Source organism: Physeter macrocephalus, chromosome 21 (assembly GCF_002837175.3).
Source record: "Physeter macrocephalus isolate SW-GA chromosome 21, ASM283717v5, whole genome shotgun sequence".
In the NCBI taxonomy this organism is placed as follows: domain Eukaryota; kingdom Metazoa; phylum Chordata; class Mammalia; order Artiodactyla; family Physeteridae; genus Physeter; species Physeter macrocephalus.
Window position 1 is genome coordinate 109985497 of NC_041234.1, and position 15699 is coordinate 110001195.

The 15699-nt window shown below is 41.7% G+C and overlaps 1 protein-coding gene and 1 pseudogene across 1 annotated transcript in view; one reads left to right on the forward strand and one right to left on the reverse strand.

Moving 5' to 3' along the window:
• The window catches only part of ATP11C (ATPase phospholipid transporting 11C), a 169088-nt gene that overhangs the window by 138062 nt on the left and 15327 nt on the right, over nucleotides 1–15699 (reverse strand). The gene's annotated exons all lie outside the window — the stretch shown is intronic.
• On the forward strand, nucleotides 5232–6329 carry LOC102987250 (26S proteasome non-ATPase regulatory subunit 4-like; annotated as a pseudogene).

Sequence of the window (15699 nt, forward strand, 5' to 3'; positions counted from 1 at the left end):
ACATAAAGAAAAGCATACTATCTCAGAAATGGCCGACTATTTTAGGCAGAGATCTACATCTAATAGAACTAAAACTGCTGAGTTTTGACTGAAAGTTCAAGATCCATGATTAAAGAACAGGAAGACAAGGAGGACAAAGTTCATGACAGTGTTGTGTCTTTCACTGCTCACTGATATAACTATGTAAAAAAAAAGGGCTCTTGTAAGAAGGGGATAAATGTATAATTTAGGGCCAAAATACCCCATTTGCTATTTATTTGAAACAGATCAACTTAAAATGATAAATGGCCACTAACTGTTCTCACCAATTGCTTGAGTTTGTAGATGACTCATTCAAAGTATTGCTTAATAAGACAGGAACTTGTTCAAGTACTAATTCTCCTCACTTTACAATTGTTCTGATTTACCAGATCAGGAAAGAAGCATTTTCATTCTGTGCAATTTCTTTCTCTTGATTACAGTTTTGAAGAGACACGCGAGAAGCTTATCTTGGCAGCAGAGGCTGCCAGGTAGGAGAAGGTGAAGAGTTGTCCGACCTTCCCCCCATCCCCAAAGGGCCTTTCTCCCTGTATGGCAGGCAGGCTATTCAGTGATAGTTGCAGGCAGGTGTCTAGCCATGGATAAGCCAGTGAGTGTGGTCCCAGGTTGGCAGGGAGCTACAGTCAAAACAACGGTAGGAGTCTTTTAAGTAGCATTCTCAGTGCTCCAAGGGAGACCTAAAGTGAAAAACAGACTATGGAAGACTTGTCTTCATTTCTTTACTCATCCATTCATCCAACACATATCTATTGACTGCCCATTCTGGGCCAGTCTCTGTGTTAAGGCTGAAGACACAGAGATAACTGCCTGGTGTAGAGTAGTTTACAATCTTCGGGTGGCAGGCATGGGGGTGTATAAGGGGCAACAGCAGCCAACAGGTCAAAGTACACCTTAATGGAAAAGGAAGGTCAGAGTTGTGATTTATTCCTCCCTGTGTACCATTTTCCATCAATCAGACTTTCACAGTGCCCCGGGAGTTCACCGTGGAGACGAGACCGGCAGTCATTCCAGGTAGCAGGAACAACATATGCAAGAGAAGTGTGAGTAAGAACGATGTAGCCAGGAAACTGCACGAAATTCGGGGGCACTGAGAGCCTGATGAAAAATGGTGTGTATGGGACTGGAGAGGCAGGCATGAACCAGAAGGCTAAGGGATTCATAAGTTGTGTCAAAGAGCTAGATGTCTGTTTGCGGGGTAGACAATGGGGAGCCTATTAGCAGGGGAGTAACAAACGAAGACTTGCATTTAGAAAGATGATTCCAAGGGCAAGTCAAGGATAGACAGAGGCAGAAAGGAGACTGTCCTCTCTATTGAGTAGCTGAAAAGCTGGTGGTGGACCAGAAAGTTGGTGTTAATTGAAGCAGCAGAAAGAGCCCCTCCATGAACCAACCTTTAGTCATACAGAAGAAATGACCCATTCCCCTACCCACTGCATGCCTCTAGCTAGCAATCGTGATTGTTTATTTCTCTATCCCCCCTGGAGTAGCAGCTCTCTAAGGACAGGAATGGTGACAAACACACACACACACACACACACACAGAGACACACACACACACACACACACATGAATGCCTGGCTAAAAGTAGACGTTGAGTAACTGTTGACTGAATGAATAAGTGAATAAATATATGAATGAATTGATAGTTTGGGGCCCAAGAAACCAGTTGAGAGCTGTCGAAAATGTTACTGATGGGTTAATTTGGGAGTTGGTAAGTTACCTATCACATGAAAAGTTGAACTAGATGTCTTTGAAAGTCTCTTCCAATGTGAAGATTTATGATGTGAGGCCACTCCCTGTGAAAGTAACAAGTGGCTGAAAAGGGGATACATGAGATTTGTTCTAAGGAAAGACCAAAAAATGATCAAATAAAAAAACGTCAAGGAGTGAGTTTATAATATCAGGGAATAACAAACTAAGGCAGCTAAAAGGTGACAGATTTTTACAAAGAGAATGGAAAACACTGACTGTCACAATTAAGCTTCTGAAGGCAGGCAGTACAGTAGATCAGGCCCTGTCATCTATACAGACACCTCCATATTGGAGGGAAGGAACTGGAGGGAAGGTGCTTGGAGACGGACTCAGAAGCAAGCTCTAGGAGGAAATCCAGGTGGGCAAGAGAGCATAAGTGGCAAAGGCAAGTGGGCAGCAACAGGCAGAGGTCCAGACAGGTGGCCGATGCGCAAACATCAGAATACTCAGCAAGGAGAAGGCACACAGAATACTATAACAGGTAAATCTGGTAAAAAGCAATTGGACAGTGAGCATTAACAAAATCAACAATGGGTAGCAGAGTCCCAAACACAGGCCTGGGTCCAGGCAGAGTTCAAGTTCTGCAGAGGCCTGGCTAAAAGAAAGCATATTTCTACCCTTGGAGCAACTGCGGCACCAACCACTGTACCCAGACAAGGACTTCACAGAGGGGCCCGGGTTCTGGCATGGAAGTACAAGGCCAGTCTTAATTACAAGGAACTAAGCAAGAGCAGCCTTAAAAAATGTAAGCACACAAAGTCAGAATGAGACTAGCAGACATGCCGATCTGCTGAGCTGGCAGCCAGAGGTTCCCAAATTCTCTCCAGCTCAGGAAAGGCTGGGGCCCAAAGCCTCGTTCAGGGCTGACCTGCCCCAACTCTGTCCACTGGAGAGCAGTGAAGACATGGAAGTCAGCAGGCCCTCACAGCCCTGCCAACATCAGACAGCATGAGGCAAGGCCATGAGCAGAGAAGATCGGCAGTGAAAGAGAAAGAGCGAGCCTGTCACATGGGAAGGACCAAGGAAGAGGAATATGGAATTCAGTGTATAGAGATCTCTGTTCACCCACCTCCACTTTCTCTACCTACCACCACTTCCCTAAGCTCTATGGCTCATAGCTATTACCCAGAAATCTTTTTCCTAATGTACTGTATCATATCATACCATGAAATTGGGTGGACAGCCCATATTGCTACTCTTATTTCCCATTCTGAACCACAAACTTACATGGTCTTGAGGGGTATAAAGCAATGCTCTGACCTATCCACTCTTACTATATGGATGAAAATCTGAGGACCACCAAGGGAAGTCACATAATAAAACTACCCCAGGGCTTCCCTGGTAGCGCAGTGGTTAAGAATCTGCCTGCCAATGCAAAGGACACGGGTTTGAGCTCTGGCCGGGGAAGATCCCACATGCCGCGGAGCAACTAAGCCCATGCACCACAACTACTGAGCCTGCGCTCTAGAGCCCGCGAACCACAACTACTGAGCCCGTGTGCCACAACTACTGAAGCCTGTGTGCCTAGAGCCCATGCGCCACAACAAGAGAAGCCACCACAACGAGAAGCCCCTGCACCGCAACGAAGAGAAGCCCACGTTCACCGCAGCTAGAGAAAGCCCACGTGTAGCAACGGAGACCCAACGCAGCCAAAAATAAAAACAAACAAATAAATAAATAAATTTATTAAGGAAAAAAAAAACCCTACCCCCAAAACTACACAAGTAGTGGCAGAGCCTATGATAACACCCAGATGTCTCTGCTCCTTTCATGCTTGCAGTGTCATCAAATCTGGTAGAGATTTCTGTTATTAGGAAGAAAAATTGAGTTAAATGCATTCATTCCTAATTTTTAACCCCTTCCCACTGAGCTCACACACAGCCCAACAGAAAACCTCTTTCCATCTGCACAGACGTTCCTTGATACATGACAGAATGAAAATCCACTAGAGGCTACACAATTTAGATTATCCAACTCCAAAGCAAGAGAAAGCCTCAAGCAACACCATCTGATTATGCGACTCTGCTGCTGTGGAGTATTAATCAAATTCATCCTAGAGGTTCATTTGCTGCATGACACACTCATTCTTTGATAGCAAAACTCTTCTTTTCCTAGTACTTTCTTTTTTTTTTAAATTTATTTATTTATTTTTGGCTCGCTGGGTCTCCGTTGCTGCGCACGGGCTTTCTCTAGTTGCAGCGAGCGGGGGCTACTCTTCGTTGTGGTGCGCGGGCTTCTCATTGCGGTGGCTTCTCTTGCTGCAGAGCATGTGCTCTGGAGCCGCACGAGCCACAACTACTGAGCCCGTGCACCTAGAGCCCGTGCTCCACAACAAGAGAAGCCACAGCAATGAGAAGCCCACGCACCTCAATGGACAGAAGCCTCAGCTCGCTGCAACTAGAGAAAGCCCGTGAGCAGCAACAAAGACTCAACATAGCCAAAAATAAATAAATAAATAAATGTGAGCAGCTAAAAAATCCCCCAATTTTTTCTATTTGCCTTATAATAGATGTATTATCTTAAGTTATATTTATATATCTAATTATAATGAGGCATGGTGCTTGCTATTTTCCCTACTGAGGAGTCAACCTAGAATCCAAAACTACTAATAATATACTAAAGGTTAACTTCACCAAAAAGTTTATTGTTTACTTTCTGGGTGCCTTTCAATCTTTCTGAGAAGTGCTTTAAGTGTATTTTAGGAGCCAAGAACATGAATTGGGGATGCGGTGAGGAAGAGTAAGTAGGGCTGCTGGAGACAATGTTCCCGTGGAGCTGACCCTGGTCATCAGTCTCTGAGCAAGTACTGTCACCTGTTTTAATTCCTTCTCCCTCATCCTTTGCTCCCTTTAAATCTGGTGATTTCTAGGAATGAACCTTCTTTATGACATATGCTGTATATTATTTGGTTTGAAGAAGCCTTGAGTTTGTGAAGTAAAGCGATGTTCTTTTTCAAAGCTCTCAGTTCTTAAAATATCAGAACTTGCAAAAAGCACATGCAGGGTTGTTATTATCCCTTCAGATCAATAGCTCAGTCACTGCTATGAGATATTAAAAAAGGAGTTAGGAAGACAAGCAAATCTGGCAAAAGAAGCACAGTAGAGAGGCACCAACATATTAAAAACCATTTTAGCAAGTGAGTTCTTGCCAAGCAAAAGAAAATCCTGGGCCACTCTATCTACCCAAATGTTTTCATAGAGGTTTTAGCTAGCAGGCAATTAAATTCTAGGAGCAGCTACAGGCAAACAGAGGCTTGGAGGCTAAGGAATGAGAGTATATGTGGGCAACAGCTAGACACAGGAGCATTTGCACAACCACGTTAGGTTCCCCTAACTTCCCCAGAACAAATATTCACTTTAATTTCAAATCCCTTCATCAGCTGAAATATACTTCACAATATAAATAAGCATTTGAGGTCGGGGAGGGAGAAAGGCGGCAAGATGGTGTTGGAAAGCACTATGGTTTGCGTGGACAAGTGAGTATATGCGGAATGGGGACTTCTTACCCACCCGGCTACAGGCCCAACAAGATGCCGTCAACATAGTCTGTCACTCCGAGACCCTCAGCAACCCTGAGAACAACGTGGGCCTCATCACACTGGCCAATGACTGTGAAGTGCGGACCACACTCACCCCTGACACCGGCCACATCCTGTCTAAGCTCCACACTGTCCAACCGAAGGGTAAGCTCACCTTCTACACTGGCATCTGTGTGGCCCATCTGGCCCTGAAGCACCGACAGGGCAAGAATCACAAGATGCGAATCATCGCCTTTGTGGGAAGCCCCGTGGAGGACAATGAGAAGAATCTGGTGAAACTGGCTAAACGCCTCAAGAAGGAGAAAGTAAATGCTGACATTATCAATTTGGGGGAAGAGGAGGTGAACACAGAAAAGCTGACTGCCTTTGTAAACACACTGAATGGCAAAGGTGGAACCAGTTCTCATCTGGTGACAGTGCCTCCTGGGCCCAGCCTGGCTGATGCCCTCATCAGTTCGCCGATTCTGGCTGGGGAAGGCAGTGCCATGCTGGGCCTTGGTGCCAGCGACTTTGAATTTGGAGTGGATCCCAGCGCTGCCCGTGAGCTGGCCCTGGCCCTGCGCGTTTCTATGGAGGAGCAGCGGCTGCAGCCTCTGCCGCTGAGGTGGGAATTGCTACGATTGGGACTGAAGACTCGGACGATGCCCTGCTGCAGATGACCATCAGCCAGCAGGAGTCTGGCCGCACTGGGCTCCCTGACCTAAGCAGTATGACTGAGGAAGAACAGAATGCTTATGCCATGAGGATGTCCCTCCAGGGCGCAGAATTTGGCCAGGCAGAATCAGCTGAAATTGATGCCAGTTCAGCCATGGTCACATCTGAGCCCGCCAAGGAGGAGGATGATTATGACGTGATGCAGGACCCCGAGTTCCTTCAGAGTGTCCTGGAGAACCTTCCAGGTATGGATCCCAACAATGAGGCCATGTGAAATGCCATGCGCTCCCTGGCCTCCCAGGCCACCAAGGACGGCAAGAGGGACAAGGAGGAGGACAAGAAGTGAGACTGGAGGGAAAAGGGAGCTGAGCCTGTTCAGGGGGCCGAGTAGGGTGGGGTGGGATATAGGGTTAGATGTGTTGTCTGTAACCACTGCAACCTAAATAAAGCTTGGCAACTTTTTTCCCTTTAAATAAATAAATAAATAAATAAATAAATAAGCATTTGAAACATGTCAACTGCATATACCTGTCTCCTGATTAAAGTAAAACTTAAAAGGAGACACCAAAAAATAATGGAGAAGGCCCCACTCAGCAAGAAAGATGTTATCTGGAATCTCATATTTAAAAAACAAACTCTTGGGACCTCCCTGGTGGTCCAGTGGTTAAGACTCTGCGCTCCCAATGCAGGGGGCATGGGTTCAATCCCTGGTCAGGGAACTAAGATCCCGCATGCCGCATGGTAGCAAAAAACCCAAAAAAAACAAAAACCCCACAACTCTTGGGCTACACTTAGTAACTTGTTTCCAAAGAGTACAGTATGGAAAAGAGGAAAAACAGCAGCTTTAAAGTGGAGGAATCAGGTAAACACTACTTTAGACAGGTGATCAAGGTCAATGCCAACCATAAGTCATGTTAATAATTTGTACTCTTTACACCTGAAACTAACACAACATTGTAAATCGACTATACTTCAATAAAAAAAATTTTTTTTAATGTACTCTTGATATGGTGTAATGAAAATGGCATTTCACCTCACCAGTCTTCCTCTCAAAACTCAATAAGCGCCAGTCTAATCATAAGAAAAACAGACAAATCCCAATTGAGGGACATTCTACAAAATATGTGACTAGTATTCCTCAAAACTGTCCATGTCATCTAAACCAAAGAAAGTCTGAGAAACTGTCACAGCCAAGAGGAATCTAATGAGATATAACTAAATGTGATGTGGTATCCTGGCTAGGATCCTGTAACAGGAAAATGACATTAATGGAAAACTGAGGCAATCTGAATAATTAAGTATGGATTTTAGTTAATAATAATGTATCAATATTGGTTCATCAATTGTGACTAATGTACATTACTAGCATAAGATGTTAATAATATAGGAAACTGCACGTGGGGTATGAAAACTCTGTACCATGTACGCAACTTTTCTATAAATCTAAAACTATTCTAAAATTTAAAGTTTTTAAAAACATTGAAAAAAATCTTTTGTTGGTTATCTCCCTTCTCCATTCAAATCCTGTGCTTCTAACCAAATATTACAAAGAGAATCAATGAGCCTTGGGCATCTGTTATATGAGAAAGAAACCTGCAATTAACTTCCTATGGATCACTTAATAGTCACCCGGTGGGAATGGTTTGTCAACAGTGTCCTTGAGTCAAACATGGAGCAAATTTAAAGTCAATGGCAAAATCGGGGATGAGTGACCTTTAACAATGCAGTCAATCCATCAGCAAAAGTTTGATGATGTAGCACAGCCCTGAAATCTAAACACAGCCAAGAATATGCACATCTAAACCTTGCTAATGCTTCAAAATGCATTAGATACAAATCTAGAAACTATGACAACCTAAGCTTTAGCAAAAATCATTTTGACCCTGTATAATAAACATTAAAAAATTAATGGGACTTCCCTGGCAGTCCAGTGGTTAAGACTCCTCGCTTCCACTGCAGGGGGCATGGGTTTGATCCCTGGTCAGGGAACTAAAATCCCACATGCCACGCAGTGCGGCCAAAAAAAATTAAAAGCAAAGCACTCCAACACTAGAATCATGGGCATTATCAGTTTTACAAGCATTTCCTGGAATCGGATGGCACTAGATAAAAGTTAGATTCAGAGGGGTAAAGGTTGAAAAATACTATGGAATTTCTAAAGTCCAGGTTTGGGTTGATTGATCAAGCAGACCTTGTTTACATTTCAGTTGATATCTGAAGACAATTGATAAAATGGGGGGTGGGGGAGGGTGGCAGCTGAAAAGTAGTTTATTACCACCCACTGTTGATTAGAAACAATGTACCTAATTTCAAAAGTAGGTTTAAGTTGCACTTCATATTTTACTTAGTCAGAGTCAACCTTCAGTCAGTATTTTTATAGAACCCTGGTTCTCAAACATTATTCTGCATCAGCATCACCTGGAGGGTGTGTTACACCAGACTGTCAGGCCCCACCCGCAGTTTCTGATACAGTAGGTCTGAATCAGCAGCCTGGGCATTGCATTTCTAACAGCTCCCAGGTGATGCTGATACTTGTCTTTTATAAACATTCCAACAACTTTAAAAAACCTATGATCAAATGTAAGCACCTCAATAAAATCTAAAACCAAATTTAAATAATTTGGGAATTTTCTGCCCTTTTTCTTTAGCAACAAATATTTCTTAAGAATTTATTCCAGTACTCAGCACTATACCAGACACTGGCCCTGGGCACAGAGCACTAAGTAAAGGCACACATGCCCTTTTAAATTTTGTTCTAGGGGGAAGGCAGCTAATAACTAGCTCCAAGATTCATTATTAATTACAGTTGCAGAAAGACCTAAGTAAGAGAAGTACAAGGTGCTATGAGACCCCATTGAGATTGGGTGGTCTGACCGCAGCCGAGGGCCAGTAGGTTTCCTTAAGGATGCTTGAGTTTAGTACTGAAGGAATAGAAACGGGGCCCTTGGGGGAGGATTCCACACAGTGGGAGCAGTGTGCGGGAGGAGGGCGAGCCCTAAGGGAAAGCCAGTGTGACTGCAGTGTACAAGGCGAGGGGCAAAGGTCAGAGATGTTATTGCACAGGCAGGCAGAGCCTGGTGTGCACAATAAGGAGTTGAAATCTTACTCTGTGAAGGGAACCACTAAGGATTCTTAGCATGAAACTGACTTAAACTAATGCTATGTTTTAAAAAATCAGTCTAGCTGCTTCGCAGAGATGGATTAAGCTTGGCAAGACTGGATCCCAAAAATATTCAGGAGGCATAATCTTTGGAATTTGGTGAGGGACTGGGTAAGCTGGAGGGAGAGGAGAAAAGATTCAAGGGTAACTTCCAAGACTATAAAATGCTATGAAGTGATTAGCGGTGCTTTTCCAGTCTGACTTGAGTTTTTCTCTGTGGTGTAGCATGATAGGCAAAAAATGTATTTTATCTGTGCCTAGAAAAGGACTGGACTCACAAAAATACTTCAAATAGTAGGATAACAGATCAAATGCTTCCCTTTTCCAAGAAGAGAAAATTCCTTTTGAGAGCATTATATATTAAGCTCAAAGTTAACCTTACTGTCTCCTTTCATGATTGTGGAAGCAGAGACTGACAGTGTTACTCATTCTGTAGTCTGTGAGCTACAAGAGCATTTTATTTTTACCTTTCTCATGACATTTATCACTTCCTGCCTTGTATTTTCGTTATGTATCTGTGTATCTTATCTCCTTTCCTAAACTGTAAGTTCTCTACTAAAAGATAATGATTACTAACATAGAAATAAACCCGAGACAATCTATCTACCCACATCTAGGGGTGTTGTAGGTGGGAAGGGCATCAGAGTAAAAACAGGCAGAAAATCCTTTTCTTTTGTCTCATTAACCAAACGGGTTGTCATTAAAAAAAAAAAAAAAAAGTGATGCAGAAGTAGGAAAAGGTGCTTATTATGTATTTTACATTGACATATAACTTAAAGCAGCACTCGAATATAACTAAAGAAAATAATGAAGTGTTGGAAACTACTGCTTTCTCTAATTGGAAGGGCAACTTAAGCAAGATTTTGGATGACCAAGCGTGAACATGAAAATACTTCCATTCTTTTAATGTCACCACATCCTTAAAACTGCACTGACAATGGCTGACTGAAATTAACCAGAGCTCTACAGCAGACTCAAATCATCAATAATTCCTACACTTAGAATCACCCTGCCACCCCCCAAACCCTATAAAACAAGTATGTGCAACACACTCTGAACTGAGTGTTGCAGAGGGATCTTAGTCCCTCCTTTCTTAGGGAGCTAAGTGTACCATCTATCAAAGAGCCAAGAAAAAATCTCTCAGACAGATAGATGCCTCAGTCCAGGTCCTAGCATGGTAATTCACCAATTCATTGTTTAAGTTTTTCTTGTATTGCTTGCTCTAAATGAAACTGTAGTATAATGGTGCCTTTTCCACTAACCTGAATACTTTCAGATAAGGTCTAAGATTCAGGCATGTAAAAGCCTACCCTGGGTTATGGTAACCCCAGAACAACTCAGAATGGTATTTCTTGCTCACAGACTTCATTCAGAGCTTTATTGAAATGGCACCTTGCCAACGAGGCCTTCCTTTGTTGCTCTACTGAAAAACTGCAACCGCTACCACCTGATACTTCCTATCTTCCTTCCCTGCTTTCTTTTCCCTTTACCACTCATCACTAGCATACAAGATATTACAATTATTTATCTTGTTTATTGTCTGTCTCCCTGTCTACCAGTTGTCCCCCAAAATCTGTTCTTCCTTTCTTCCTGAGCACCTGGCTTTCCAGCTAGAAACTCCATTTTTCTATCTCCCTTATGACTAGGGAGGACCACGTGCCTAAGATTTCGCCAAAGGTATATGTGTAATAGTGATGAGTGAAACTTCCTCGTCATTTTCCTAAAGAAGCTTGCCCTGGACCCCTCTTTCCCTCTAGCTGGCTGGAACTTGAAAACCAAATGCTGAGGAAGGCAGAACTTCCCCACTAGCCTGGGACCCTAGATGATCTCATGGAATAGAAGCTGCCTCCTTGCCCTGGGCTATCACAGGCCACAAAGACAAAGATCTACCTTTTTCTGGCCATTGTATTTTGGAGCTCTCAGCTTATCCTTTACCCTAATACCCTCCCTCGTTAAAATGTAAGGTCCATGGGGGCAGAGATATTAGTCTGTTTTGCTCACCAGTGCATCCCTAGCAAGTAGAAGTGCCTGACACAGGGTACCGTACCTAATATTTGTGAATTGATTAAATAGACAACTTCATTATTATCACTTCCACATCTTCAAACCACCTTCATGGCTTCAAGAAGTTGAGATTACAAGATCCAAATTGCTCCTAAAACAGCGCCCCAGAAGTTCCTATACTCCATTCATTGCCATCTTCCCCCTCCTCCACTGAGTGTGCCCTTCAGCCCCACTAGTCTCCTTTTCAGTTTCCCAACGTGCCTGGCTCTTGCCCAACTCGGGGCCTTTGAACAAGCTGGTTCCAGTATCTACTCCCAAACCCCTCTGCAGAAGTAGCCCCTCCTTCCTTCAGTTATCTGCTTATATGCCATCTCCTCTGACAAAGCTTGCTGGCTACTCTATCAAAAACAGACCTTATTTCTGCTATCTCTGTTTCTAATTCATTTTATTCAAAACTTATGAAAGTGAGTAATTATAATATTTGCTGCCTTATTTTCTTTTTAAATTTTTATTTATTTATTTTTTGGGCTGCTTTGGGTCTTCGTTGCTGTGTGTGGGCTTTCTCTAGTTGCAGCGAGCGGAGGCTTCTCTTGTTGCAGAGCATGGGCTCTAGGTGTGTGGGCTTCAGTAGTTGTGGCTCGTGGGCTCTAGAGCGCAGGCTCAGTAGTTGTGGCGCACGGGCTTAGTTGCTCCGCAGCATATGGGATCTTCCCAGACCAGGGATCGAACCCACATCCTCTGCATTGGCAGGCGGATTCTTAACCACTGCACCACCAGGGAAGTCCCTGTTGCCTTATTTTTAAACTGTAAATTAGATTATAAGTTCCATAAGGACACGAACCACTTCTGTTTTTATTTACTACACTATCCTCTTTGCTTAGCACAGTGCCTGGCCAGTCGTAAGAGGTCAAAAGGTGCTGAGTGTTTATTTTTAAATATTTTGAAGTAGACATGAGTTAAAGCATATGCAGCTCTCCCATAAATGTAGTCTTCAAATGTCCTTGACTACCAGACTGACAATAATGTAAGCTTCTACTTATGGGGATATAAACCAATGCATATTTCGGCATGTTTTTAATTGCTTTCCTAGAAGGATTACCATTCCTCCTTTCCACTAGGAGTTTTTAGTTGCTAACGACCTGGTGGAATTTGAATGACTCCTATTGGTATGATGGACCAAGGGCAACTTTTACAAGGATGTCTCAAATGCAGGTTCATATGGGCATATACAATTCAAAATAAATGATGATTATGTTTTGGGGGCATGCCAACTGGCCTCCCAGGACCTCAAACCCAAAGATCAAAGATTCTTTCATCTCTAAGGTCAATGTTTCAGTTCACCAATTTGCTTCTGGATTATGTAACCTGAGGTGGCCCTCTAGAACTGTGTGGGCACCAGCCAAACTGGGTACTCCAGAACACTCTGGAGGTATTCTGTAATTCAGACTTTTAAAAATGCTGTTTATAAAAAATGCTGTTTCCTTCGGTATCTTATCTGTGGTGGTGGATACACAAACATACACATGGGATAAAACCGCATAGAAATAAATACACACACACACACACAAATGAGTACAAGTATACCTGGAGAAATCTGAATAAGATCAGTGGATGTTATCAATGTCAGTACCCTGGTTGTGACGTTATACTACAGTTTTGCAAGATGTTACCATAAACTGGGTAAAGGGTACACAGGATCTCTATTACTTCTTACAACTGCATTATCTCAATAAATTTCAACTAAAAAGTGCTGCTTCAACACAGAAACTAAGATGTTACAGGATTCAACTGGTTATTTTCTGAAGAAAACAGGAAGGAAGAGGCTGGGGAAATGAGAGAAAGAGAAGTAAAGTAGGAGAGAATATAAAACCTCACAGTAGGAGAGTTTACTAAAAGAACACTGCAATCTCTGAAAGTATACGCACATATCTTGTCTTCTTCAGGTCACAGCGTCAAAGAATAAAAGGTTGTTACAGAACACCCAGTTCAACTGCATTTTAAAGTTCTGAAAAATGAGGCTCAAAAAATAATTTGCCAAATTTTAAAACTTTTAGAAAAAATAATGAGACTACTTTTCCAACTTTGGCATAGGGAAGGATTGCTTAATCAAGACACATAAAGCAGCAACCATAAAGAAAGAAACCAAAAAATTTGACTACATTAAAGTTAAGAACTTTTTAATCAAAAGACATATATAAATATATGCGAAGCTACAAATTAAGTTATTTGCAAAAAATATAACCAACAAAAGATTAATCTCCTGAATATGAAAAGGACTCATAATTATAAATCAGTATGAGAAAGATAAACCAACAGAAAACAGTTAAAAGACATGAACAAGTATTTCAGAGGGGAAACATAAATGGCCCATAAACGTATGCAAAGATGCTTAACCTCATTAGTAATCAGAGAACCAACAAAATGTAAGAAGTCAATATCAAGGGCAAGTATATGAAGCAATGGGAACTCATACATTGCTAGTGGGAGTGCATATTGGTAAAACCACTCTGGAGAACAATTTAATCTCTTCATGTAAAGCTGCACATTTCAAGAGTTATTATGTGTGTTTGTTTTCCTATACATATGCCTGAGTGTGTGTTTGTGTATGTATATGTGTATCCTACACGCACTGGGGGGGAACCCCTTTTATAAATATACACCAAAAGACACATTTTCTGGTCACACAGAAAAAAAAAAAACCCTGCAAACAACCTATAGGTCCATTGACAGAAGAATGGGTAAATTCTAGTATATTCCCAAAGTAAAATATTATTCAGCAGTGACAATGAATCAACTATAGCTACATAAAACCTTATGAAGAATCTTAGCAATTTAATATTGAGTAAGAAAAAAAAAACAGTATACTATTTCTATAAGCTCAAGAAAACTAAATAATATATTATCTAAATTTGCATATATATGTGTTAAAACTATTTTTTAAAGCAACAGAATGATTCACAGAAATAAGGTTAATAGTTACAGGGTTGGGGGGAGGCAGGGGGATGAGATAAGAAAGGAGCACACAGGTAGAATTATATTGGTAATGGTTTAATTCTGAAGTTGGGGTGCAGGTACGTGAGTGGTCATTTTATTATTATGCATATATTTAACATGTGTCCTTCTGTATGCACTGAATATTACATTTGTAAAAAAAATGTATTTAAAAACGAAGTGATTTTCCTAAGGCTACAGTGCTGGTTAGTGGAGGCACCATAACAGAGAAGTTTCCAGTCCCATACCTCAAAAAACTTCCACAATGCTAGGTATATATTAGGAACAAAAGAGACATTTGTTAATGCAACACGAATTTCATGACTATGTAAAATATTAATTCCAAACATGGATTCTATAAATCCATTAGTATGTCTTTTGGCTTGATTTCATTTTGATTAAACTGCCTTCATTAGTATGTTTGATAAGTAGTACGTCTAAATTTGCACAACAATATTTTAATTACACTGCTTCACATTTCAAAACACGGATATATAGTCTACTGACACTTTTCATCAAACTGGTTCTCAAATATGTACATATGAATTGTCTTCTTGTTGCCCCTCCTGTGTCCTAGCAGCTGTGACTCAGCCAATCCAAGTGTTGCCTCTCTACCATTGTGCAGCTGTGTTCAGGAGTAGAGATGAGTAAGAGTGTCTTTGGGAATTAACGTCAGGTGGCCACTGTCATTGCCAGTGGTGCTGCTCCCCAGGAAGCCTGCCCATCATATTTCAGTACCACCAAAAATGCTCTCCTCCATTAGAGCTGTTAGCTAAGAGGTTAATATAATCAGAGTTAAGTTCATTTCTAGAACATAGTACTAACAAAGGCACGCGTCTACATTTGATCCCCCAATCACTCAGGTCAGTGTAAAATGAAAAGTACAACCACTTTTAAAAGCCCATGAAAGTCTGTCGTTATTTCCATCCAAAGTACAGACAATTTAGTTCACACTCATTACTGTTAAAGAAAAAATGAAATTTGGGGCAGAGTATAGTCAAATGAGCAACCAAGAGATGGAGGCCTCCCTCCCTTCCTCCCTCCTTACAAAAAAAAAAAAAAAAAAAAAGAGAGAGAGAGAGATGAAGACCCAACGAGTAACAGAGATTAACAACCCAATAGAATATAGTCAAAAATCAACTATACTCCAATAAAAATTAATTTAAAAAAAGAAAAGAAAATAGTCAAAAAATTCCACTGCTAGACTATGAAGCCTAAACATTTATATGAAATTATAAAGCTGGGAGAGAACTTAAATATTGATGACCCAGAAGCCCTCGCAGTTCAAAGAGGAAACTGAGGACATACGTTACAGAGCTGAGCCTGGAATTCCTATTTCTGAACTCCCATTCACTGAATAATCTTGGACAAGCCATTTGCCCTCTTTCTGTCCATTTCTTCAGCTGTAAAATGAAGAGGCTGGACAACTAAAAGGTCTCTAAGATCTTTTACCAGTTCTAGGACTTCAATGAGCATTACAGACCATGTAGCAGTCGAAGCCCTTCATTTTACAGATGGTAAGGCTAGCAGACCACAGTTACTTATGGTAAAGTCTTCCATT